Source organism: Papaver somniferum, chromosome 2 (assembly GCF_003573695.1).
Source record: "Papaver somniferum cultivar HN1 chromosome 2, ASM357369v1, whole genome shotgun sequence".
Lineage (NCBI taxonomy): Eukaryota > Viridiplantae > Streptophyta > Magnoliopsida > Ranunculales > Papaveraceae > Papaver > Papaver somniferum.
The window spans coordinates 178,452,798-178,480,637 of record NC_039359.1 but is presented as its reverse complement, the minus strand read 5'-3'; the positions used below and the strand labels follow the sequence as shown (position 1 = coordinate 178,480,637).

The 27,840-nt window shown below is 42.5% G+C and overlaps 1 long non-coding RNA gene, 1 other non-coding gene and 1 pseudogene across 2 annotated transcripts; 1 reads left to right on the top strand and 2 right to left on the bottom strand.

The window, feature by feature from the left end:
* LOC113349884 lies at positions 1-27,750 on the bottom strand (annotated as a pseudogene).
* On the top strand, positions 23,580-27,079 carry LOC113349885. Its single transcript, XR_003360451.1, has 4 exons — positions 23,580-23,780; positions 23,854-24,036; positions 24,797-24,938; positions 26,591-27,079. It is a non-coding gene; the product is annotated as an uncharacterized LOC113349885 (long non-coding RNA).
* On the bottom strand, positions 24,785-24,862 carry LOC113354803. Its single transcript, XR_003362017.1, has one exon. It is a non-coding gene; the product is annotated as a small nucleolar RNA snoR28 (small nucleolar RNA).
* Positions 27,751-27,840: the final 90 nt, after the last annotated feature.

Sequence of the window (27,840 nt, the reverse complement as noted above, 5' to 3'; positions counted from 1 at the left end):
CTAAAGGTACTTGGTCAACCAAGGTAGATCCGAGCAGTCTTTTAGTGCAAATGCCACATCATCACTGCCAAATAAAACAGTGAATGATCTTATACTCTGAAGCTGTCGAGAGGTTTGATAAATAACAGAAATCAATTGTTGTGAATCAACAGGTTTCACAGCTGGAATTAACTAACCTTGGAAAATTGAGCTGTAATTTTTGCAACCTATGCCTGCCTCGCATATAATGATTCTGCATTCACCAAGTTTACACCTACAAAAGTACTCAATCAGATTTATTAAATAGGAGATTGGTAAAGATCCTGCAGTAAATAATAATACAACTTTTGCCAATAGTAAAACATGCTTTTACCCAATTTTTAACAGTTTATAATATCCTGGGAACTCTTCCTTGTTGCTTCCACAAAGAGAAAACACATTAGCTGCCAACTGCACCAAGAGAGTGAAAGAACAAAAAAGTCAACATCAACCAAGCATCTCTACAAGTTTGTTCTCAAAAACAAGTTGGTGAAAGAAAAATTAATTTTTGTTCTCAAAAACAAAAATTATTAGTTTGAAAGATCAACAAACTAATAATTTTCCTCCAAGAAATTGAACATTGTTTCTATTTTCTTACTCAGTAAAATGATGATGGTTAGCAACAACCATCTAATCTACAAATTATTTACAAGGACCCGAATGAATGGATCAAGTAAAGAGGAATTAAAGATTCTTTTTGTCAGACTTTCTAAAGCATTGTAAGAGTAATTATTATTCAGCTCAGTGTGACTGGTTCTATGAGTTGTTTCAGAACCAGTAAATTCTTCAACAACGCATTCATGCTTACCTTCTTTCTTGAAGGTTTAGTTACACAAATACAATGTCTATAATTAAGTTAAAGTCACCTGAATATGAGGTGCCTGAACATTTCTTGTATGGCTGCTTCCACCTCGGCCATTCCAATATGGTTTTTTCCTGCAAAGTATAGAAAAGCATACCCATTCAAAATCTCATGAAGTAGTTGTACTTCCTAAATGAGTAAACCCCTGCACTAGAGCAAACTCAGGATTTGGTACCTCTTTTTTGAACTACTAGGTGTAAACACCCTTAAATTATCACAGGGTAATGAGGAGACTAATCCCAATATACAATACAATTATCTGGAGAGCCTTGTCTTTTCTAGGAGAATTCCTTGCTTTTATAGGCAAAATATGACACGTGAATACCGTATACGTGTACCCTAATATCTTTTATAGTAAGTCTTTTATTATTAGCCGTACATATGTACTATTACAACTGGGGTTATCTACGCACCCATTGGTTATCATCTTCGGGGCAACCCACCTTTGGAAAAACCCACTCATACTGCGTTATCGTGCATGGTGACCCCGGCCCTGCTAATGGCGGCTTTGATTTATACCCAAAGCCCCATTCCTGTCCTCGGCTCTTGGTCAGAGTCATGTGTTTACATTACCCCCTGACTGTGTTGTCGAGACTCACAGGCTTGGCAATCAGTCATGTCTTGCCTTCGGGAAGTATCTTTGACGGTCCTTTTGGTGAAGCCCCCGGCTAGTCACAATTTTGGGCTTAAAATGCTTAGATTGGTTAGAATTCCCTTTTTACAACCCCGGATCTGTGTTTCATTATCAAGGTGAAGACCAAACGAGACTCAATGGGGAAAACTTCATTTAATTATGACGTTCCAATCTTCTCTTGCCGTTTCACCTCCCATTGAATATTTGCCACGTGTGCGTTCCCGTCTCTTTGTCTTCCCACCACTGTCTTCGTATAAAATCCGCTCTTTCTTCTTCTTTTCTTATTTCTATTTTTGGCATTTTCTTCCTCTTCTCTCTCTCTCTCTCCTTCTCCTCTGCTATACGTTGCTTTCAGCAGTGTAATTGACCCCGGACGTAGGATGGAACAGCCGACAACTGGTGCAGTTAAATCGATGTCAGCAGAGGATTCCGCGGAAATAAGAAAGGTTCAGTTATTCGGTTCAGAGGCTGAGAAAAATCGCAATTCCGGGTCCGTCTTCGACGATGAATTTATCCCTATATTAAACGTCATAGGGTTTCATTCCATTGATAATAACACAACCCTGATGGTTCCTGAGGTTACACCCCCCCCCCCCCCCCCAAACTTCTTCCTCTCGAGATTTTTCCCCGGCTTTGCATCGAACGCGGGGATTACCGGGATCCCTCTATAGAGTTTGCCTCCACAACTCTTGTTAGTTATGAGTGGTCGTCATGGAAACACTACATAATGTCAAAACCACACCATGCTCAGCGTATTCGTGCTCTTAACATTGAAAAAGCTTTAGAAATATCTGCTCATCGTAGTATTTTTCGATCCAATAAGGCTCTCACCTATGCCTGTCTTCGATGGGTTGCCGATGTTCATACTTTAGCCTTTGCATGGGGGGAAGCTTCTCCTACTTTAGAAGACGTTGTTGCCTTGACGGGGTTGCCTGTTCATAGTTCTCATGATTTCGAAGAAGTTGATCCCGAAAACATGACTGAGGAAGATTCGACTTTATTCACAGAACTGGTGGGGGTTCGTAAGATCATAGGACGCAAGGGCGGTGCCGGGGTAACTGAGGGTTTTGTTCGGGGGGATAAGCGTGCCTCTATTTCGGGTTGGATGAGCTATTGGGAGCCCCTCATAATTGAGACAACCAGCAGGAAAGATCTTCCCTCTATTGTGAAGTCCTACGAGCCCCCTTCTCATGGTCATAGTGATGATGCCGAGTTGGCTACATTCTTAACATACTGATTGATCCATGATTTCTTCGAATGTTCCCCTAGGGACATCATTCGAGAAGATGTCTTCCGGTTAGCTGTCAAGATGGCTCGAGGGGTTATGTATCCATTAGCCCCCATGTTTTTAGGTGGTGTGTATCGTTATTTGGATACATTGATTGCAGATATTGAAGTTACCAACAGTTCTCAACATGTGATTGAAAGTTTCGCGTCAACAAGTTTCTCGCATATGTGGTTTTGGGAGCGTTTTCCCGTTAGCAGGTCTGGGGTTAACACCTTAGCCATAAGGAGTGAAGATGTTATCAGTTCTTTTGGGCGACGTGCCCCCTCGATCGGCGTTGTTTATGGGTCCTGTTTTTGTTTTCCTTAGTGATGTGTTAGACTCGGAACATTGAAACTTTGATGATGATGAATGGGATTTTACAGCGATGGCTACCTTGGGTTTCATCCCAGGGTATTTCGGGGGGAAGTTTTGTGCCGTTGGGTACAATGTTGACAGGTTTGCTAGGCAGTTAGGTTATGACCAGGGCTTGGCATCTATACAAGACCCGATGTTTCCTCCCGATGATGATTTTGAGTTAGTGAAGAATTGCTATCATAGACTTGTCTTCAAACCCAATGTCCCTCGGTACTGTCGTGATCGTCCTTTCATTTTACCAGTACCGTCACCTAAAGTTCCCCCAAAATTTACACAAGCTTGGTGTTCAAACTGGTATGACGAGTTGACTCGGATGATAGAATTTTTGTGTGACGTCGCCGATCCAGCAAGGGCCATTAGTCCACATAAGTTGAATACTCGGGGTCGTATTAAACTCGAACCCGGGGTTGCTGCTGCTCATGGCATAAAGTCTGGGTCGAGAGGGAAGGGTAGTGGGAGTGGTGCTCAAAAGGGAAAAGAGGTGACCGTTTCTACTTCTAAGGTAAATTTTCTGAATAATTTTAAATAAGTACGTAGCATATGTAATTGTTGATTTGTTCTGGAGAAGTTGATGTGTGGTTGTGCTTTGTGAAGCTGTTAAAGAGACCTCGGATAGTGATACGCAATAGGGGGAATCGACAACATCTTCTGAGGGTCAAATAGGTAAAACTAGCTACTATATAATCGTTAGTAATCGTGGCCTCACGTGATTGTCATAAAGTTTTTAGGAATTCAGTTGGCATGTTGTCCACATCATCTGTACTCTTGTGCCTTATAAATATGTTGTCTTGTATGTTTGAGAGAATAAGCATTTGTCTGTCACTGAAAACCTCTCTCTTCCTTGGAATAGATTTACAAGTTGGTGAAGCGTTGAGTCCTCAGCATTCTTTCTCCGATCCGAGTTTTCAGGTGAAGTGTTGCACACTAATTTTTTTGAAAGAAAAAGGTTTGTTTGTTTGTTTGTTTGTTTGTTGTTTGTTGTTTTTTTTTGTTTTTTAGTTCCTTTGGAAAATGATCCATTGTGTCCTCGGTTTTGTTTACCAGAGTGTAACCATGGGTCGTGCTGAACAATCAGTGGAGCAAAACAGTTCGAAGAAGAGGAGGCAACAGGGTAGTCATATTATGTCTGGGTCGAGGTATCCTGACCCGACACCACCCCCTTCTGTTGGAAGTCCTAGTTCTTTGGTCGGTCGAGCCACTTGGTTCGATTTCAAAGGAAACGCTGCCGATGCAGCCGGAACTTATGCCCACTTTGTGCCAGTTTACAATTTTCCCGTGTCTCTAGAATTGAGAGAGTATTACAAAGAGATTGTGGAAGACAGTGGTCATGTTGCAAGCATGAAAGTATTGTCAGATCGGAACACTTTAATATCCAGTGTGTCTACTCTGGTCGCTGCAGCTAAACAGATGGTTGAATTTGGAAATGAATGCCCTTCCCCTGCCACCTTAGAGACGTGGAGAAGCAGTTTTGGTCTGCCGCGTTTTCTAAAGTTTAACATGGATTGGATTGAAGGATTTTTCAAAGATTTGGAGGACAAAAGGGCGGGTCGACAGCTGGTGTTGCCTGGGGAGATTATGAGTTTTAAAGAGGATGTGAAGACGGAGACCCAGACGTTGAAAGAGCAACAGAAAGAGAAAATTCGAATAACCTTTGAAGCGTCTGAAATTGCTGCCGAAGTTGCTGCTACCTCGAAACGGCTGAAGTTGAAGCAAAAAGAGTTGGCTGACAAAGAAGCCGAGTTAGCTAGTTTTGATTGATGTTACCATATCCAGTTTGAATTTGGGCGTATTACCGCTCTGTTTTGAATTTTATTGTTTCTTCTCCCTTCCTTTTGTTGAGACATTTTGAATATGTTGGTGTGTTGTTGGATGTGTTGGTTGACTATTATGTTATAATTATCTTGATTATCATGCATGAATTGCTTTATAAGTAGATGTAGATATTGATTATTTAGTATGAGAATTTATGTTGGTGGTGTCTGTGATATTGCTTGGAAATGTCAACTCATACCAGATTGGTACTCGAGATGTTAACATTGACTCGGTTGATCAATGTGTTAAATTTGGCCATTGGACATTTTAGGCGTGTGTCGGCGGAAGATCAGGATTTGATAGCAAGTGCGGAAAATAATTTAACAAAATCGGCGAGGACGAGGTATTTGGCAGATATAGCTAGTGATGACCTTCGTCTTGTACGAAAGGCGAGACGAGTTAGGTTCTCTTTCCTTGTCCGGGATATCGAGGTTGCCTTGCGTCATGCGAAGGTTGTTTTATCTCAAGTTCGTAACGAATTGGCTGGTCACACTTAACACTCATGCACGGTGTTTGCGTGTTCATGTCTTGTGCTTTTGTTGTGTCATGTCTTTTAAGTGGTGAGTTAGACTTGTAAATTAGATGGGTAATTGAGACTTGTGATGATGGGGATTATGTAATTTGAATCTTTGGTTGTCTATTAAATTTTGTTTGTGTTGTTTTTTTCTCGCTATTGTGGTTGGATTTTGAATCCGTTCCCGGATTGAGTTACGCAGGATAAAGTTATCCAGATAATGGCTGCATTACACTCTTTCGGTGATTCTGGTCACCCTTCTGAAAGAGGTAAAGAATAGAAGAAGACTGTAGAGTAAGTGGATGAATCCTTTTATTAAATGGCATTGTTTCTTACACGAATTAGTATTAGTGTCATTTGTTTTCCGTGGGACCCATGCATACTCCCCCTGCAATATTTCTCGTCGGGGTCTTATTGAAGGCTCTTTGTTGGTACATGCTTGGCTTTTCTTAACGCTTGTATACATGTCCGCCGTCTGGATGGGTAGTTTTCCGAAACTTCCTCCGTTCATCCTTATGAACTTGTGTGTGTTTGGCAGAATTATCCGTAGTTGGGTTGGCGTAGGTAGTTTCCCAATCTGGGATTGGGGTTGAGTATATATGTGTAACTACCTCACTTGGTTCACTTAATCCGTTGTAGAAGGCCGCTTCTGCTAAGTGTGCTTCTTCAGTTGTGAATGGGTCGATTAAGGCTGGGACTCGCTTCTGCTTACCTTTCAAGATGAATTTAATGCACTGGTGGTAAGTGGAGGGCACGATCCCATGCTTGTGTAACCACGGCCTTCCCAAGAGTAAATGGTAAGCCGGGTGTAGAGGAATCAGGTCCTCTACAAGGGTTCACTATCTTGGATAGTGAACCCTTAATAGTCCATAACATAAAAGGGTTCACTAGCTTGGATAGGTCCTACTTGGATTTTCAACTTAATAGTCCCTATCGTTTGTTGTATGATTCCCCCGAAACCTTGGATGCCAGTGGAAAATTTGTTGATATCTTCTTCTTTAACCCCGATGCTTTCAGCGATATGTAGAGGAATCAGGTTAAGTGATGATCTTGTGTCAACAAAGGCTCTCTTGAATTTATGCTTTCGGATTCCCACCGTGACATACAAGGGTCTTGTATGGTCACAATCCGTTACGTGGTCTTTTTCCGAGAAGGTGATGATGTCGGTAGGGAGCGGATATTTGCGATCCAAGTATTGATGTATTTCCTCATTCGCGGTTATCTTGGTTAAAATGATTGACGCAACTTGACGTTTTTCAGCTGTGAAATTTAGAGTGTCGGAAATGCTGTGAATAATGGTTTCTTGGTGACCGTGGCTGCAATGTATTGATAGTTGCCCGCTTCGGACACGACACAAACTTCTTCCGGTGTTGCCTCAAGTTCTTCGTGTGTGATCATGAAAACTTGTCGTGGTAACGGATCTTTATGTATATGTGTCTCTAGGCCGAAATCAATTTCCCCACTTCGCTCCCTGTTGTGGATCTTCCATTTGAATATTCTACAGTTCTTCGTCGCGTGTTCTACCTTTTGGTGGAAGTGGCAGTACCTTGGATGGCGTTTGTCTTGTTCTGTCGGCTCTTTCGCATGAGAGGGAAGGGTCTTGTCCCCCTCTTTACGCCACTCTTTCAAGAGTTCGATTGCAACCTCTGATGGACATGGGAAATCTGGGGGTTCTACTACTTCATTTGAGTCAGCGCTCCTCTTATAATATTTCCCGTCTCTGAAAGTAAATGGTATTTTCCCCTGTTCGTTAGCTCATTCGTCTTTGGCGTACGCCACTGAGTGTCCCCATTTCTTGGCTACGGATGTTTTGAATTCCGCTGCATCATCTGCCCAAGAACACGCATCCTCAAAGTCTGCAAAAGTTTCTAACCTGACTGCCGCTATAATGAAGCTCAGTTCTGTTGGCAACCGGCTGATGCCTATCTTGACAAGTTCTTTTTCATGAATTTTCACATTGCTACGAAGACACTCTCCCCGAAAGCTCATCGCAAAATCTAAGTACTTTCCTTCCGGCTTGAATTTATGGTTACAAATGTCTGAAATAGTTAGTTGCTTCTACCGAGAATAGAATTTCTTCATGAATTGGGTTCGCATTTAATTCCACGACGAGATGCTATTTTCTTCAAGTCCTACGAACCACAAGAAAGCTGCCCCGGTAAGTGACTTCTCGAATTCCCTGAGGAAAATAGAGTCATTTGTGGCGTGTTCATTCAAACTCATATGAAAACAAAACACATGCTCTGTTGCGTTTCCAGAACTGTCGGATAATTGAAATTTGGGTTGTTTGTATGTCACTGGCATTGACTTATCCAATAGACCTTGGGTAAAGGGGGACTGCACAGTAAAGTTTGTCGTGGGCGGGATCAAGCCATAATGTTTTTCGAGATATTTAGAGATGTGTTCCTCCGTTATAAAGGCTTGATATGTTCCTTGCTAGGTTGCCCTCTCAAGTTTTGAGGACTCTTTTTCGGCATTTGGATAGACCCCAACGTCTCACTTCGTTGGGGTTTGGTCTAATAGATGAGAGTCGTCTCCCAAAGGGGTTCCGCTGAGCACTTCTCTGTAGCAAGAGAGGATGCTGAGGGACCCCGAAAGGGTCGGAATCTTCGTCACCACCTTCAGGATGTAGTTCATATAATCTTTCCATGAGGACCAACCTTCTTTTATCTGAATTGGCCAACTCTTGACGCATTTTTTGTATTTTCGAGCTGATGCGGGTCAAGTAATGGTTGTTCATGTGTCAGTGTACTTGCTCTGTCTGTTCCGGTTTGTACCTATTGGATTTCCTCGACATGTATGGACACAACCCCGGGTACATTTGATTGATTCACCCTTATTAGTAGGCTTTGGTTCTGTCCTCTTGACTCTCCTGTCAATGGCATTCCAAACTCAGGATTTATTTGTCGATTTGACATTTCATTGATGCCCGGTGCTGCTATTAGTCCTCCTGCCCCTTTAGCGGGAGTTCCCGAGCCTGCATTGTTTAAGTCGTCTGTAGCCGAGGACTCCATCAGAATTATATTGGTACCGAGGACTAGTCCCAGTGAAGTCGCCAATGTAAACACCCTTAAATTATCACAGGGTAATGAGGAGACTAATCCCAATACACAATACAATTATCTGGAGAACCTTGTCCTTTCTGGGAGAATTCCTTGCTTTTATAGGCAAAACCTGACACGTGAATACCGTACACGTGTACCCTAATACCTTTTCTAGTAAGTCTTCTATTATTAGTCGTACACATGTACTATTACAGCTGGGGTTATCTAGGAACCCATTGGTTATCATCTTCGGGGCAACCCACCTTTGAGGAAACCCACTCATACTGCGTTATCGTGCATGGTGACCCCGGTCCTGCTAATGACGACTTTGGTTTATACCCAAAGCCCCCATTCCTGTCCTCGGCTCTTGGTCAAAGTCATGTATTTACACTAGGGTTTGTTAATGAGTAGGTATTATTTCTTTATTAAGAAAAAGGTAGGAAACTTAATATGTCTACGAAACCTTGTATGCACCTGCGTAAACCCCTACACTAGAGCAAACACATGATACAATACCACTGTATCTAACTACCGGGATTTGTATTATTATTTTACAAAAAAAAGAAGGTTGGAAACTTAATATGTCTACTAGACCTTTGTATGTACCTGAGGATGAGAAATCCGGGTTGGACGATGATTTTTTAATTTTATAATCTGCGATTTCAGCAGCTCGCCTACATATTTCCAGCGAACGACGTGCATCTCCTGAAACTGCTGCCACCTGGAATACACACAGTTTAGTGAATCTGAAATCTGAACACCTGGATTCCAGAGGTGTATGTACACCTTTCATCATCCACCACGTGTACAGAAAGAGACACGTGGAAGGCATGCAAAACAAGATATCAAAACATGATAGCAAGTATCTCATCAGAAGATACCAGCGGTCAGCAGATCCGACGGTCAGGGACAGAGGATCACAGAGGTACGATGGCTCAGAGGAGCACCAGATAATACCCCTTGGGTGTTAATACACCCAATACCGAGGAAGGTCCCAGATCAACGGCTGAGAGGAAGTTTGACTGACACAGATGTGACCAGACAAAGAGACACTTGCCTGACACGAGCAGACATCCATCTACCCGCATTAAATACCAAAGAGATATACACGTGTCAATCAGCTCGTGGAAGAGGCGAGGATAACCCTTCGTATTCAAGCTCAGGCCGCAGCATATACCGAAGACCTCTGCGTAATGGGAACAAAACACAAGAAGATAAGATTACAACGGCACCTCAGAAGTAGGACCCACGTTCCAACCTTATAATACCCCTCTCCACTAAGAGAGAAGGGGTCGATCAATCCAGAGCAATTGTAAAAGAATATAGGAGAGAGAAATAAGAAGAGTAAGGAATCCCCCTACTTCCGCAGACCTATGTACACTCTAAAGTCATTCGACTATCTTTGTGATCATTCAATAGATAGTGAAACACGAGCCCCGTGGATGTAGGCCTTAGTGCTGAACCATGTAAATCTTTGTCTTATTTACATTTTAGCACTTTTCATTCAGCGTTGAACTTCATGTGCTTTACATTTATACTCGATTCTCTGTTTATTCCTTTATGCGAACATTATTTATGATAATATTCGACTATACAATGACAAGCTCGAAGGCTTCGAGTCGATGAATCGATATAATTATCCCCTTTACATATAAAGCGTACAATTCTAGAATCAGACTGTATGCGAGTATTGTTTGTGAACACGTGGATGGCTTCGTGATTTATGTGTTCACAATCTGGCGCTAGAAATAGGGACTTTGTCCCGGTAAAAGATTTATCTTATCCTGTGATTTCACCTTAAACGCGCATTATGGTTGTGCCCTATTCTGGGTTCAGCGTGCTTTCAAAACCTTTTTTATTCTGGGTTCATGGTCTTCATTTTCACAAACACCATTTCAAAGCAGACACATCCACGGCTATCTATCACAGATTTGCACGTGAGGCGTTTTTCTTTTAAAACTAAGACTTAATAATCCAGATTCATGAGTTGTCGCTACGGATCTGCCTTTTCAAGAGTTTTCCTTTTCAAAAGTAGTCTGAAAACAAGGTCCATGATTGTTTATTAGAGGATTTGTATTGCGAAAACTAGACCGATGGAGTCTTTATGTTTCTCTTTTACTAAGGCCCTTGGGCAGCTCATTTCCTTTTATTCCACAAATTTTGCGGATACGAAGGGCACTAACCCGATCCTCGTGGATATCTTTGGTTCTCTTTATTTATTCCCCTATGCAGAAAAGGACTAAAAATGGAAAAGATACTAGAGGCAGGAAACACCAAAGCCTCATCAAAGGAGACACGGAGGATTACCCTGGTCATGACCCGAAGCAAGCAAAAAGGAGACAAAGCTAAAACAACTACTCAGAGGCAGGATGCTGCGGAAATCACCTCACCTATGAACATTAACTCCATTGAAGCCGCGACTCTCAAAGCAGCAGCCACAAAGAACAACGCAACTGTTGCGGCCCTCCAGGCAACAGAAGCTAACAAGACTTTGGTTTCAAACCAAATCCATCAACAAAGAGAAGGGGTGGCAGAATCTATGACACATCAGCCCGCACATCCACCAGTCTTCGGAATGCCGTCAACCAACGGTCAGAATCAAACCATACCAATGGTTTTAGCACCGCGGGTGGAAGCTCAACCAAGGGGACCAAACTTGGAGATACCAACAATTGAAGTTGATCCTCTGCCACCCTTAATACACATAGTAGACGAAGGGGGAACTACGGCCGTAGGGGCACAAGCCGGAACTCCCAATCAGGGATCAAACCAGTCCCACCGAATGATGGTAGAGCTCGAAGAATTGAAAAAGAGCCAGCAGGTCTACGCAGATGCCGTAGCTCTTCTGGCCATGGAGAACCAATACTTGAAAGATAGGATTGCCCAAAGCACGAAGACTATCCCACAACTGGACGAAGCAAATTCTAAAGCACCAAAGCCTAATCGATACTAAAGAATCATCCTAGCAAACGCCGCTAGGGGAAGCAGTGCATCCGATCCGGAATATTCCGCCGAAGACTTAGACTATTATGACAGTGAAGTTCGAAGAAAGAAACGCTCCACTGAGCATGAGAACATGGGATATTACCGCGCAATGAAGGAGCTGCGTGATGAGATGATGGCTGATATCAGGAAGTTAAAATCCAGACAAGGCGGAGGAAGGCTTGAAGAGGTGATGAAAGAAGCTAACTCCACGCCCCTAACTCATCGCCTGGCAAATACCCCCATTCCGTTAAAGTTCCCTGTCCCAACTTTTGAATGCTATGACGGATTCAGTGATCCCGCGGCACATATTCGGTATTATAATCGTATCTTAGCCCGATGGAGTCAAAACGACGCCGTCCTCTGTAGGTATTTCCCATCAAGTCTGAAGGGATCGGCTTTGTCTTGGTTTGACAACCTGCCACCTGATTCCATCAACTCCTACGATCAACTCGCAGAGAAATTCTTGAGAACCTACATGTACAACAAAGCTGTCAACACTGGAATGGATAAACTTTTTTCTCTGGCAATTGGTTACAAGGAGAACACGAGGGAATATACCAACAGATGGCACAAGATCTGCCAAGCCATAGGGAGTGTGGATCCCGTAGTAAGCATCAACTGCTACAAGTGGAGATTAGACCGAATGAGTCCACTATTTGTTGAGATCCACAGAAGCGTACCTAAGACAGAAGGAGATCTTCGAATAATTATTGAGAAGTATGCTCGTCTTGAAGAAATCCAGCGTGAGAACCCGAGGGCACAAACGCAGAGGTCTCATCGTACCAATTCCGCAGAACAAACCAGCGGGGCCAAAAGATATAACTCAGTGGAACGACCGCACGAAGATAAGAGGGAATGAAGAGATTAACGACGAAAAGACGATCGAAAATTCGAAGATCAGGTTTACACGAAGCTCAATGCTAGATACGCTCGGATCTTGCGAGAGATCAAAGGAAGGGAAAATTTGGAGTGGCCGTGGTCTAAGGGAAAACAGCCCCCAAGGACCGAGAAGTCTAAAGATTACTGTGAGTATCATTGCTTCAATGGACACCCGACCGAGAAATGCAAAAACCTCAAAATAATGATCCAAAAATTGATTGATGCTGGCGAACTCAAGCAATACATACGAAAGGAGCTCACCGAGGACAGATCCAAACGAACCAAGCAAGTCCAACTTCCAGAGGGAAACCGCACAATCAACACCATCTCGTGTTCCGAAGCCGCAGGGCCCTCACTTACAACGCAGATAGGAAAGAGGCTACGAAAGCAATTCGAAGACCACTGCGAATTATATAAGATTGATGGCGTAGAGGTGGAAGAGCATGAAGAGTTGATGGACGCACCTATCATCTTCGATACTGAAGATATCGAAGAAGATATGGAAGACCATAACGATCCCTTGGTCCTCACACTACCAGTGGCCGGATGTAACCTCAAAAAGATCCTCATCGACGGGGGAAGCTCAGTGAACGTTCTATTCTACGACGCCTTCAAACAGATGAAGCTCCATGATGAACAGCTGATGACCTCTTATTACACCATCTACGGGTTCAACGGAGCGCCCACAAAGCCATTGGGAGACATCGTGTTGCAGGTGAACGTCGGGCCCATGAAAGTAGAAAAACGATTCAACATGGTAGACGCCCCATCCCCCTATAACGCCATTATTGGACGAAAGTGGGTACATAAACTCAAGGGAGTGGCAGCAACTTACTACCAGTATCTCAGGTTCCCTACACCCGAGGGAGTAATGGAAATCAAGGGAGATCGGGTCTCTGCAAAAGAGTGCCAGGCCACTCAGGATCGTATCAACAAAGAACAGGAAGAGCAACGAAAAACCCGAAGGATCAAAAATAAAGAAGCTGCGAAAGAAAGGCCATAGACCTGTTCCCAAGAAACCGCATGGAAGGGCTTGACAAAGATGATAATGTCCTTAACACAGAGGCAAGTACTTCAGCAGCCAACGAAGGACAGAAACATACCAAATAGCAATTAAAGAACGTCCCAGTCCTTGGGGACCCGAAGCCGGTGTTCACACCAGTGGAGCCCGTAAAAGAAATCAACATAGGAACGGAAGAAAACCCGAAGATGATCAAAGTAGGGACCATAATGGACGAAAAAAGAGAAGATTCCTTAACCAAATTACTTAAAGAATACGCGGATGTATTCGCCTGGAAGTTAGGAGACATGCCGGGGATTGATCCGAAAATAATCCAACACGAGCTGCGCATCAAACCAGGCACGCCACCTTTCAGGCAGAAAATAAGAAAAGTTGCACCAGAGTATCATAAGGCAGTAGAAAAAGAACTTCGGAAACTACTAGAAGCAGGCTTCATCAAGGAAGTCAAATACCCTACATGGATCTCCAACATGGTCGTCGTTCCTAAGAAAAATGGAGGGGTTAGGATATGCATCGACTTTACTAACCTCAACAAGGCATGTCCAAAAGACAGCTATCCCCTACCGAGCATAGATCAACTGGTTGAAGCAGTGGAAGGGTACGAAGAGCTGTCATTCATGGACGGATATTCTGGTTACAACCAAGTAGCCCTGGCAGAAGAAGATCAACTACACAACATTCTACACCCCGCATGGCCTTTATTGCTACACTAGAATGCCCTTTGGACTTCGAAACGCAGGGGCAACGTACCAAGAATGGTCGATGCTATCTTCAGGCCATGGATTGGTAGTACCCTAGAAGTCTACGTTGATGACATGCTCGTCAAAAGTAGGCTGCGCAAAGATCACCACCAGGACCTGAGAGATATTTTCGAAGCAATGAGGAAACATCACATGAAAGTAAATCCAGAAAAATGCACTTCGGTGTCACCTCAGGGAAATTCCTCGGATATCTGGTAACAAAAAGGGGTATTGAGGTAGACCCCGCGAAGATTCAGGCCATAGTGGAAATGCCATCTCCGAAGAATTTAAAAGAAGTGCAAAAGCTCAATGGGTCCTTAGCAGCCTTGGGCAGATTTATTGCCCGATCCTCGGACAAATGCAAATATTTTTTCAATATTCTCAAAAAAGGGAGTAAGTTTGAATGGACCGCAGAATGCGAAGAAGCCTTCCAAAGAATCAAGGAACACCTGGCTTCAATTCCAATCCTGCAGAAGCCTGATCCTGATGAGGTTTTGGCATTATACATAGCAGCGACAGAAGACGCAGTTAGCGCAGTGTTGGTCAAAACCAATACGAAGATAGAACAGCCTATCTATTATGTCAGCAAGACCCTCAATTCTGCGGAAAGGAATTACACGAAGATCGATTGCATCACAATTTTCCTTTGCTACAAATCAAGATACAGTGGAAGAAAATATCGAAGATCAGGTGGGAGAAGACATCCGTGACGATTTTGACGAAGAAGATATCCTGTCAAGAGCAAATCAAAACGAAGATTTCAACAACGAAGATGATTGGAGAATGATGATCCATGCGTTTCTCAAGGATGGAACCTTACCCGCGGATCACAAACAAACCAGGAAAATACTCTCCAAAGTAGGAAGATATGATCTTCGGGATAGGATCCTGTACAAGAAATCCTTCCTCGGACCGTTACTACGTTGCTTATCCAGGAAAGAGGGGCATCGAATTCTAAACGACATCCATTATGGTGACGCAGGGAATCATAGCGGCATGAGATCACTCGCCGACAAAGCAAAAATGCAAGGATATTACTGGCCCACAATGATACAAGATGCTGCAACAAAAATGTCCCGACGATGTGAAGAATGTCAGCGTTTCGCCAAAAAGATACACGCACCAGCAACAACGTTGAATTCTGTGGATAGTCCGTGGCCATTTTCAAAATGGGGCATAGATATCGTTGGGCCTTTCATCGAAGGATCAGGGAAAAGACGATTTTTGATAGTAGCCACAGACTACTTCAGTAAATGGGTGGAAGCCAAAGCCTTAGCCAGTATCAGAGACGTGGACGTGTTTACTTATATTCCAAAACTTATTGCAGGTTCGGGCATACCAGCGGAAATCGTGTCCGATAATGGTACACAATTACAGGGGAAAAACATAGACATGCTCTTCGACACTTTCAAAATAAGGAAAAACAAGTCCACCCCCATATACCCTCAAAGCAACGGACAAGCGGAAGCTACTAACAAGACCCTCGCCCTTATCCTTAAAAAGCAATTAGACGAACACAAGAGGCGATGGTGTGAACAACTACACAATGTATTATGGGCATACAGGAAAACACGAAGATCTGCCACTGGGGAGTCCCCATTTCTACTTACTTATGGAGTTGAAGCAGTCATCCCAACAGATATCCTCATGCCAACCACAAAGACGGAAGCATGGGAGAAAAATCTCACAACAGACATGATGTTAGAGAGACTGGACGACCTGGAAGAAAGGAGGGAAGCAGCATTGCAAAAGATGGAAAATTATCAACGGAGACTAGCGAGAGAGTACAACCAAAAGGTTAAGCTTCGAAATTTTGTAGAAGGGCAGTATGTGCTAAGAACAATCCCGCAGTATCAACGAGAGAAGAAATGGGGAAAGTTAGCACCTACATGGGGAGGACCTTTTATAATACACGACACTGCGGGAAACGGTTCCTACTATCTTCGCAATCTGAAAGGCGAGGTCCTCCGGCACCCTTGGAATGATAAATGGCTCAAACCGTACTACCCATATGAACAGCGCAGCTTTGCACCTGCGTGAAGAATACCAGAAGAATAAGGAAGCGTAACCGCTTTACATGTTTCTATCTCTGGACGAGGAGTAGCAGGCCTCAACCTATCAATCAAAAAAACTTTTTGGGAAATCTTCAAGCAAACGAAATGGTTAAAAGGCCCGCTGGGTGAACGCATGTACATTACATAATAAATTAACAATATTGGGGAAAGTAGTTAATCTACAATCTCTCAGGGCTCCCCTATCAGTGTCTATGAGTGTAAGACCAGGGGGAAGACACCCAGCAGAAAGAGATACCCAACCAATTTTAAGGCAGCGGGTCGACGGAATGGGTGCATGTAAATATTTCAAATAAGCATTCCATATCCTAGAACGCTGCCTCGGCCCCCACCGTTTGGGAATCCTCTGGCCCAGGATTCGCCAGCGGGGTGACAGGTCTCAAGACGATCACGAAGGTATTTACCTTCGGTGTCGCACCCAAACACTCTCAACTTTTTACAAAGCAAGTTATTTCTAGTTTAACACTTCACAATACTTAAAATAAAGATGAATTGATAACGCAGGTATGCCAAAAGGATGATCCATTTCATAAAGAGTTGATTACAAGATTCAGCAAATAAGATAAAGCAGGAAACACATCAAAAAATGATCCGAAATTATATAATCAACAAGGATCAACTTTCTATGACTAATAAAAAAATCTACTTGGACGATACAGCTCCATCAACAGGGTTGTCTCTGCGAGATGAAGGTACGCTACCACCTGAAGAAGGCCCAGAAGAACCAGGCAAGGGCGCGGGAAGGGGACGACGCGGATAATTCTTGACAAGACCATGTTCGACTTTAAGATCAAGTTCAATCTTATCTAGGACTTTGTTGGTCTCTTCAGCCAACTGACATCGAGCTTTATAAGTGATAACAGCGGTCCGCTGGTTGGCCTGAGACAGCAATGCAGATAGGCGTTCCGCCTCTTTGGAGGCAATCTCCGCTGCTTCCTCACGAGACGCGGCCAACCCTTTGAAATAGTTGGCTTGTCCTTCCTGCTGCACTAAGGCAGATTGAGTTTTTTAAGCTCATCATTTGCTGCGTGAAGCTGTCCCTCGAGTGCTGAAAACAAGAAATACCAAGGGGTTAAAACGAAGAAATAACAGAATCACACTCGATAAAACGAGGTTATACCTTCGACATTAGCCGAAGCCTCTTCATACTCATTAACAACTGCGTCCCGAGCCTCATCAAGAAAGTCATATTCGTCGGATAGTTTCTTATAATCCGTTTGAAGGTTCGTAAGAGCAAATTGACTCGCGTCTAAGTCTACCTGCTTCATTGAATCCAAGTGACGAAGATGGTTGACTTCGTCATTCATCTCCCCCATCCTTTTATGGAGTCGATACACATTCACTTCAAGATCTCTTTCAGACTCCACTTGGCGAGCAACATCAGCTCGAGACGCTGCTAGGGCTTTACTAAGAGCACCAACCTCAGCCCTAGCATTATCTCTTTCCTCGGAAAGACGCAGCATACTATCCCTAACCCCGGGGCCTAAGAAAGAACGAGCCTGTTGTAACTCTCCTTCCAAAAAGCGCACTCTAGCCTCTAAGTCCGAAGCATGTCCTCGAGCATCACGCAGGTTGTCACGCGTCCATAGCAGCGTACCATTAAACAGACAACGGTCATGATTGTACTTATTTTGCATATCAACCATCAGTGTTCGCTTTTCACGCCACTCAGCTGTTAAGGCGTTGTGCTCATCAGCACGAGCATTCCACTTTACGGCTTCGCTTTTCAACTTACCCACCAACTCTGCAATGCGGGATTTCTGTCGTTCCCTTTCTTTCCGAAGCCATATGAGCTCGGGGACTCCACCCACTGAAGATAGGGTGGGGAGACTGAGACAGAACACCAAAGTACAAATAGGGAATCACGAGGAGTAAAGACCAATAAAAATACGAACCTGTGAGGGACGATACATTTCTGCGAGCTTGCTCCAATTCGTTGCGGACTATAGCAAGTTCCGAACGAGACTCTCCTCGCATTACCCAGCTCCTTTTCCTTCAGGCGACCCTTCAGTTCACTTATTTCCATCTCGGCCGCAGATAGTTCTTCTTCTCTATGACGAAGCTTAGCCTCCAACTTTAAAGACTTTGCTTTAAAATTGGTATAGAACATGGTTACAATGTTCGCTCCTCATCATCTATGTCACAAACACAAACATTATTATACCCAAGGGATCGATATCGCGAAGAATACAATGTTCGTATCATGAGGGAATCAGTACAAGGATTTACCTCTAAGACACGCTGCTGGGGAAAACCGTATTGGTACCCATCAGCTATGGCCATCATATCAGCAACAGAGGAGGGAGGGTCAACCACTAGGTTAGCTTCTGAAGCTCTCAGATTCTTCTCCCACATCTCAGCAACGCGGACTTCAGAAGACACTTGCATCATCTGACGAGTATAAGCGTCAAATTCTTCTCACCAGGACCACTGGGGCAGGGTTGGGACGAACATCAGATTTTCTTCTTAAGCCAAGCCAAAATGGCATCTTCGCCTTCAGGCATTAGCGAGTAAGGGAAATCCTCTGAAGGAGATTCAACCGCAGACTTCCCTTTGGCTGTTCTCCCTCACTCCGCAAGTCTCGACATCACCAGCCTCAGTATGACCACCGCGTTTTCAGCCTGCTGACCGTGGCATCTTCTTTACCAATATCCCCAAGCACATCCCAATCATCATTTGGGGAAAGCAATGAGAAGTCTTCGGCAAGACCCATGGCAGCATTCACATCAAAGGATTCCCCCGGAATATATCCTACCGAAAGAAAATTCAGGGGAAATAACGGGCAGAGTACCCACACCAACAATATCATCGCCAACAGGGGAAGATCCACCCCCGCCAGTACCACCAATGGTAATATTACCCTCAGACTCACCATCACCACCCGCGGCAACATCTTCTTCACCATTACCACCTTCGTCATCAGGGTGAGAAGTGTCGGTACGCTCTTCTCCATCATACATTTCTTCATCCTCAGCATACCCTTCGTTTACAGGACTCGTAACCTCCTCATAAACCTCAGCCTCACCGGTAACCACGGTAGAAGATTGTTTGGGTCCAAGTTTCTTCTTCTTCGACACCTACAAACCAGTCACATCCCCACAAAGTCTCATTTTTCCCCTCACTTCAAAAATGAAAATTATTTCAAGCAAGGAAAAAGGGGCAAATAGAATAGAGAATATAAGAAGAAACTATACCTTGGCAGCAACATCACTCTTCGTTGGATGGGTAGCACCAGAACCCTCCTCCTCATCTCCATCAACGACATCAAGAGCATAAGGAAAATTCATGCCCGCGAAATTCGGACGCCAAGGACAGAAATCTCCATAACGAGCAGGAGGAGTTTCACGAGGCTTGCTATTTTCAGAAGGACGCCAACCGCGCGGACCCGGAATCCATCCATAAGCCCAAGGACCAACTACCTCAATAACAGTAGCATGCCATTCATAATCATGGTCACGCTTAATCCTTTCACGAGCAGGAAAGAGTTTCCGTTTAGCAGATCCCTCAGTACCAGGAACATACTTCAGCTTGGCATCACTCACCTCACTCAAAAGACGAATTTCACCACGGGGAGCAGCAATATTACGAAGACTAACACTCCACGGCTTACGGTTTCTACTGTTGACATAATCCCCAAAAGAACTGTTAAAATTCTGAGGAGTGTACCACTCTCTCTCAGCAGGATTTGGAACATAGCAGGTCATCATAGTCTCTCCCTTGCTTCGCAGGTAACATTCCTTCAGTGAACGAAGATAATTCCCAGATAGTTGTGACACGGAACGATTATGAGTGTTTGTGGAAGAGCCTTCGCGACTAGCCAACACGTCATAATAAAAGGAGTCACCCGACTTATATAGGGGCAACATGAGACCCGCCTCGAAGGCTCCAACCGTAGTCAACAGATGAAACTCGTCAAACTGATACTTAGCAAGGAGCTCGTAAGTGATATCATCGTCAGGGGCATAGAAGCGAACCTCAAAAGCTTGAAGTTCATGTTTTTCCTTGAACATCTCAAGATCAATATGCTTGAAAGTGACCTTCTTCTTACCAACTGAAATGCTGCGTATCACGGGGACAGTTTCTTCTTCGTCTGCGGAATCAGAAGTAGGACTCAATTCCGAAGCTTTCCTTTTAGAAGGAAGATTTTTAGACGGATCAGCTCTCGACATAGTACCCTTGGAGTACTTCCCTTTGAAAGAAACCGCGGGAGGAGGCGGCAAAGATTTCTGCGGAGGCACTGAAGGAGGAGCCATTGAACGAAGGGGCGGAACATCCAATGTTTCAGTACGAGGAGGAGGAGCCCGCGTACTCCTAGAGTCATCACGAGGAGGAGCCTGCGTACTCCTAGAATCTTCACGAGGACGAGAAGGGGCGGTTAACAGCATACCTAGATCCAGAAGGACCCTTCGGCACATCCCCTTTCTTAGTAGGCACAACCTTCGCACCAGAGGAAGATGAAACCCTATGACCCCGAGGATCCGATTGCGAAGACTTGTAAGGACCTTCCCCAAGTGGAGATCTGTCAGAATCTCGACGCGGAGGGGATCTTGGCGGACTAGACGGCGGGGTTTGGTAAGGAGCCCGCGGACGATCAGACATATCTACAAGGAAACACAAAACAGTTTAGAGAAGAATACGAGGAGATCACTAAAGATCAAAAAACCCATAATTGATGGTTCATCCGGATAAACATTAAAAACCCTAAGAACTAAAAATAAAAAATACTCCATCCAACTCCAGGGATAATACTTAGATACAGACTCACAGACTTGTAACAAAGAACAGGGGCAAGCATATATGCTTCGACATGTGTTCTTCATCAAAACCAAGAATACAGCAGCAGGAACAAACGGGTAGATACATAGATAAATCAATGATGAACAGCTAATGAAAAACCCCATACCTGTATAGAAGAGGACGACAAGCACCAACCACAGTCGAAGAAAGGAGGATCGGAGATATCAAAAAGATACAGGGGCAACAACAATCGAGAGCGAAAGAACAGAAAATTGAATTGTTATCTTCCTCACAAGAATGATGATAATAAATGACTAAAGAACAAGAATAGAAAACAAGAAGAGGATGAACACTGACAAGAAGAGGATAAAAGTTTTTTTCACATTCTCTTTCCTATTTATGAAGCTAGAGAAGACAATAATCCTCGTACCAAGGAGCAGTTAGGGGAAAGTTAATGCAAAGTGGGAAACGTGTAGGACGACCTTTCTTCTTCAAAATTGCAAAATACGCCCAAGTCAGAAGAAGAGGGGCAAATTGTATGTACACCTTTCATCATCCACCACGTGTACAGAAAGAGACACGTGGAAGGCATGCAAAACAAGATATCAAAACATGATAGCAAGCATCTCATCAGAAGATGCCACCGGTCAGCAGATCTGACGGTCAGGGACAGAGGATCACAGAGGTATGATGGCTCAGAGGAGCACCAGATAATACCCCTTGGGTGTTATCACCCAATCCCGAGGAAGATCCCAGATCAACGGCGAGAGGAAGTTTGGCTGACACAGATGTGACCAGACAAAGAGACACTTGTCTGACACGAGCAGACATCCATCTACCCGCATTAAATACCAAAGAGATATACACGTGTCAATCAGCTCGTGGAAGAGGCGAGGATAACCCTTCGTATTCAAGCTCAGGCCGCACATATGCCGAAGACCTCTGCGTAATGGGCACAAAGCACAAGAAGATAAGATTACAACGGCCTCAGAATGGGACCCACGTTCCAACCCTATAAATACCCCTCTCCACTAAGAGAGAAGGGGTCGACCAATAGAGCAATTATAGGAGAATATAGGAGAGAGAAATAGGAAGAGTAAGGAATCCCCCTACTTCCGCAGACCTATGTACACTCTAAAGTCATTCGACTATCTTTGTAATCATTCAATAGATAGTGAAACACCAGCCCCGTGGATGTAGGCCTTAGTGCTGAACCACGTAAATCTTTGTCTTATTTACATTTTAGCACTTTACATTCAGCGTTGAACTTCATGTGTTTTACATTTATACTCGATTCTCTATTTATTCCTTTATGCGAACATTATTTATGATAATATTCGACTAGACAATGACAAGCTCGAAGGCTTCGAGTCGATGAATCGATATAATCATCCCCTTTACACATACAGCGTACAATTCTAGAATCAGATTGTATGCGAGTATTGTTTGTGAACACGTGGATGGCTTCGTGATTTATGTGTTCACAAGAGGAACAAACAACTATATATTATGTTTGGCCTGCAGGAAATAGAAAATATGGTCATCTATGACACAAAATTTGTTACGATGAAGATACCGAAAGAACCCACACCTTCCTCGACGCAAATTCTATAGCTTGTTTATCAAATGCTTCTATTCCTTTTATGCGGCTTGAAATGATTTCTCGAAGTTGCTGGTAAGTATAAGGGCTAAAAAGTCGTTGGATTCCCATGCGACTTGAAATACGGGGTAGCAGTTTCTCAGGAAGATTCATGGTGTTTGCTATCCCTGGACATGAATTATCAACAAAAGAAACATATTAAGATTTAGGTGAATTCGGGAAAGCTTAGGAGCACAAATCTGAATTTACATGTTACCTATTACAACCAATTTGGAATGTGGTTTAGTCGGCCAATCAAGGATATTGTATAGAACCTGTTATCATAGTATATGGTTAAGAATGCATAACTTCTCGCATATATGAGAACAGATCACTAAATTTTTGGAACAAAGATTTCCCTTCCCAATAAATAATTGGTAGTAGATCTTCTCCCTGTAAAACCCTAACTTCGATTCTCGTTTGGTATTTACTAGAGGTCAAACAAAAAAACACAAAAAACTATATCTTTCTCAAAGCATTATGACTGGCTGTCTAAAAGCATCACGAGCTGCCATCTGTGGAAGATATCTGGTCTTAAAATACTCTCCTACTCAAAAATATTTCCTAGACAACTAACTGTAAATTATTAACACAATAAATTACCGACTGGTTCCTTGTTACAAGAAGATCAAGCTCGTAGATTAGTAAAACACAGGGTTGACTGCTGCAGACTTTATTATCATCTGAAAATTTCTCATTCAGCAAGGAAAGAGCCTTTTTCCAACTGACCCTGTGCCCACTTAGTTTTTCATATATGACCTGAAAGAATTTGGTGGTCACAATCTACAAGGAGAAAAAATAAACAAATAGGAAATGCAAGCAATGATTTTTATACAAATACAGATTCGTACCCTGTAAATATTCTCTGGAGAAGCCAATTTTAAACCATTAATCTCCACAAAACAGTACGGGCTTATCCTACCTGCATCAACTTCAGACCGCAGATTCCTCATTGCTGCAAGTACACTCATAGTCTGTGTATTGAAGTGGATAGAATTCAAAAAACGTGGTGAGTATCATTGCAATCAGAAAATATAAGATGGAGCACATACAAAGAAAGAAAAGGGAAAAGAACCAGTTCCTGAAACAGTGAAATAATAGTACTCAGTGATCCACTGATTCTGTTGCTCACGACTCTTTACCAGTTTCTATAAGAGACACACTACAATTTGAAAGGCCAGGTATATATCAGGTTTTGAAGATACTTTCTCAGACCAAGGAAAAATATTAACGTTTGTTATATACCTTTGACAGGAAGCTGAAGGGGAATCTACTCAATGTCAGTCTAGATTTGGGCAACAGCATCAGCCAACAACTATAGCTTGCTGTTTTTCAGGACAATCAGATTAGCTCAGTACATCTAGGCCCTGGAAACACAAACCCTCTAATGTGAGAGCTTGTCCTAGTAGCCACATCATTTCGATGCTGGTTCAACAGGTCAGTCAGGCGCAGTTTCAAACTCCTGAATAAGTCATAGTACTATATATGATAGCTTACCTTGCCAGTTCCAGGAACACCATGGATGTACAAGCAGTGTCCCCGACACTGACCATTACTGACAGCGCCTTTAACAAATTCAATTATCTCCTCCATTTCTCTGGCATAAAGCAAATTTCTTTTGTTAAAACCGATATTATAGATGGAGATACATGGAAACCCTGAATTGTTGACATACTTATTCCTACAAGGAGGAGATTTAGGTAGTGTTGCCAACAGCAATGTCGCTTTTGCTTTTTCGGTCTCAGTCTGCCTGTGGCCTTTCACATGCTCTAAGATCTTCTTTGTCCCTATTTTGTGAAGGCCAAAGAACTTCCCACCTTGTGCATTCTGCATAGATGAAGGATACAACCATCTTAGTGGTCCTCAAGCAGAAGGTGAAACGTATAAAGAAGAGAACTAGAAGAAAAAAAGAAGGAAAAAAAAAATCATACTGCAGCAAATCCATGACCAGATGATTGCCCACTTGCTGAAAAATTAAGCCTCTTCCGTGCACTCTTTAAGTTTTCTTCAGGGTCAGATATTGAATCACTACAAGATTCCCAGTCTTCATCTTTCACAGCTTCTTTATCATCCTGGCACATGTGGTATAGGTTTAAGCTCACAATAGAATAACATCTTTCATTTAACTAACCACTCTATTAATGCTTTTGCTGTCAATTTAAATGCTTACCTCTTCCTCATTGTCAATATCTGCAAGGCGCTTGAAACTCTGCCGCTGGATATCATATTCGTATTCACAAAGAAAGACGTCATCTCCTTCATTATTGGCTTCAGAAAATTCTTTACAATTCATTACAGAGCAATGCCAAAGAATAGATTCCATCTGCATGCATTGACAGGTAATGGTGAGGAATATGAAAATGATCCAAAAACACTACAGTATTTTAAGTTATTTAACAAATATGAACCATGACCCCAATGATATATTTAGGGGTTTGTCCAAAACAAGTATCGTCATTTCACTCCGTCAGAATCAAGGGCACATGAATGTTCATTCCCTTTTTTTGCTGAGCAAAGATATACATGTCTAACTTCTTAGTGGCTATATAGACTACAAGGTGAAAACAATAATATAACTTCAACTTAGAAGCATATAAAAGACAGGATAACTTCTATCAGCCAAGAGTCACCTCACCTCAATGTCTGCAAATTCATTAGTGCGATAAAGCTCCCTACGCAGATTATGTGGCTGCCTTCCAACTGCAGTCTCTTCAGGAATCACATACCATCGGCCTCTAAACCAATAACTGCCATCTGGTTCCTTCCATAAGCTGGTTAAATTTCAGAGTTAATAAACTGAATTATGTATAACATTGTAAAAGCTGTATTTCAATTCTCACCTTTTAATATGTACAGCCCATAGGTCACTAGAAAGAAGCTTCTCCCTTGCCGTTCTCCTCCGCTTTTTCCCTTTTGGTGGTTCAGGAAGGTCAACTTTCTTCCCCTCTTTCCTAGCCTCACAAAATTCACAAATCCAATCCCCATCTGGAATCTCCTTCAGTGGAGGTCTAAGACATTTAAGATGAAACCACCCAAGCAATCGTCACACTCAATCATCAAATTCCTACCAGACTTAAAGCAAAAGAAACATTCTTCAACCTCAGGATCATCATTATCAGAATTAGCACCTTCTCTCCTCTTCACATAAACATCATCCCCAACATCAAACTCTCCACCATCATAGACAACTTTTTTGTAATAAACACGTCTTTTTGGTCCATCACGGCTCTTACCTTTTTTCTCAGTTGGTTTCTTAGAAACCATAGCTCTTGTTTTTCTAGATGAATTTGCAGCTTTCTCAGATTTTTTCCTTTTCTTTAACTTAGGAAGATCAAGTGAAGCTGGGGCAAATAAATCTTTCGCTAAAGCTTTTGCCCTCTTTGGCGAGACAGATTTTGATCCAACAAGACCATATTCTTTTTGAACTAAAAAAAAAAGTTTACAAAAAAAAAAAAAAACATCACTCAAAATAGGGCATGAAAATTACACATTTTACCGACATCATTGCTCTTAAAATGGGCACAAAAAATACATGACTTACCGACATCATTGTTCTTAAAATTAGATATAGTCTACAAGTAATAACTCTAGTTTATCATGACTAGCAAAGACGCATGCACGATGTGCTTGCTGTTCTGATTCAAAATTAACCTCATTCATTGAATAATTTCTTATCTATACACAAACCTGATGTTCTCTTGTATATTTGATAGCCGCAATAATGTGTGATGCACGAAAGAGTTAACTCAGGTGTCCGAGGCAAAACCCATGTATGTTTTACTTCGACATGGAAAGTCAATGACGATGGGGAAAAAAAAAACATGGAATCTTTGAGTTATATCCCCATTGTTGATATTACAATGCACTTATCTGTTTTAAATCCACCAGCACTTGATTCTTATTCCTACTCCTCACTTCTTTCATTTCCAACTCTATTTTTTTTTTTGCACAATACAACTATACTCACGAACTTGATCTCTTTCAATTGCAGGCATTAAACTTCCCTCTGCGCTATAAAAAATAAGGCTTGCCTTTTGCAGAGTGATGGTATTTACGAGGACATTGTATTCAGGTGCGCAACACCGATTTGTCACCCATTTTCTCTAGGAGACCAAGAGGAGGAGTTGGAGCATAGCGAGATGGACATCCAGAAGGCTTGGTCAATGAAAATCTCCTTTACTGGGAACTCTAGACAAGTGGACAGGAAGTGCTTACAATAGAATTGCTAATAGATAAGCCAAAAAGAGGTGAACAGATTTTTCTTTATTCAGCAATAGATGAAAGCTATAATGTTTGAGGACATGATTGTGCACTAACAGAAGTCCAAATATCAATCGGGCAAAGCTAGCTTCTGAGCTATCATTTGTATCCCGTATATGTAATCTAACTTTCAGTGAAATTCTAATTTCCTAATTCAGATACACACATCCACCATGACCAAAAAATTGTTAATAAAAGCTAAAACAAACTTGAAAACTGAAAATAGTTTGTCTCTTGGGAATTTCTACAAACAGTGACTGCATTACTAATTATCAGCAAATGAAACTCATAAATCAATTCAAAATATGTCAAGTGATAGTTATCAGTGAAGACAAATTCAACAGAAATCTCAATACATACTTACTGAACCAAAGAACTTAAACTACCACGACAACGACTTGAATTTGATGTTTGAAACCTAATCTTTATAAATTCAATCATGTAAGGTGACCAAGAAACCAATCTCCTGATACTGAATCTGTAATGACATGAATTCTAATATGCATTAGATTAGGTACAGAGCTAACGTCGTGAAGGACCTTAATGCTTCTCTTAAGCTAAGATTTTTTTGTAAGATTTTTTTTTCTCATAAGCTAAGATTTAGAACGTTTGTCTTTTCAAGCTCCATGTGAAAAAGATGCTCCGGTCGAAATTCTACCTTTACATTACTATAGTATATAAGATTATGCAGCAACGTTGTCGATTTTTACTAAATATTGACATGAAATCCGAAATTAGGGCAAGTATAAATGATTACCAGATGCCCTTCGAGAACGCAGCGGATATGGGCTTTCCTCTGCCATTTTAACAACTTCGGTGGTAACAAGATAATAACAGCAGAATGATGGTGGAGAGAAGTGAGGGTTTAATGAGATTTGAGAGAAACGGCGGGAAATGGAGAAAAGAAAAGAAAGTGAGATCTTTGATGAAAGATTCACGGAAATGGATCCAGTTATTTTACCCGGCTAGACCGGGGATACC